The sequence below is a fragment of the Penaeus monodon genome, chromosome 19, assembly GCF_015228065.2.
Source record: "Penaeus monodon isolate SGIC_2016 chromosome 19, NSTDA_Pmon_1, whole genome shotgun sequence".
Taxonomy (NCBI): Eukaryota; Metazoa; Arthropoda; class Malacostraca; order Decapoda; family Penaeidae; genus Penaeus; species Penaeus monodon.
In genome coordinates this window covers 11,850,712-11,851,227 of record NC_051404.1, presented here as the reverse complement: position 1 = coordinate 11,851,227, position 516 = coordinate 11,850,712, and positions in this window count along the sequence as shown.

Genomic DNA, 516 nt, shown 5'->3' with positions numbered 1-516 from the left:
TATATATAATCTATAAATATTTAATATAAAAATTATATAAAATATTATATATATATTTTTTTTAAAAAAAAGTTTATATTATAATTATTATATATTTTAAAAATTTTAAAATTTATATCTAAAATTTTTTATTTCTTTATTTAAAATTTAATTTTATATTTTAAAAAATTTATATATTTATTTTTATATTTTTTTTAAAATTTTTATCTTCCTTTTTAATTATTATTATAAAATTTATTATTATTATTTATCTTTAATCTTTTTAAATTATTTATCCTATATTATTTATTAATATATCTTATTATTTTCTTTTTTTATATAAATATATTATAATAATTATATTATTATATAATATACAAAAAAAAGTCGCTCCCATTCAACCCCGGGCCCCCCAAAAACCCCTCCTTTCCCAAAATACCAAAAGTTTCGGACATTTTTTTGCAACTCCCAGCTATGGCGTTGCTCGTAAACCATCACTATACCTCCATGTAAGCTCCACTACCTCTCCGATTACGG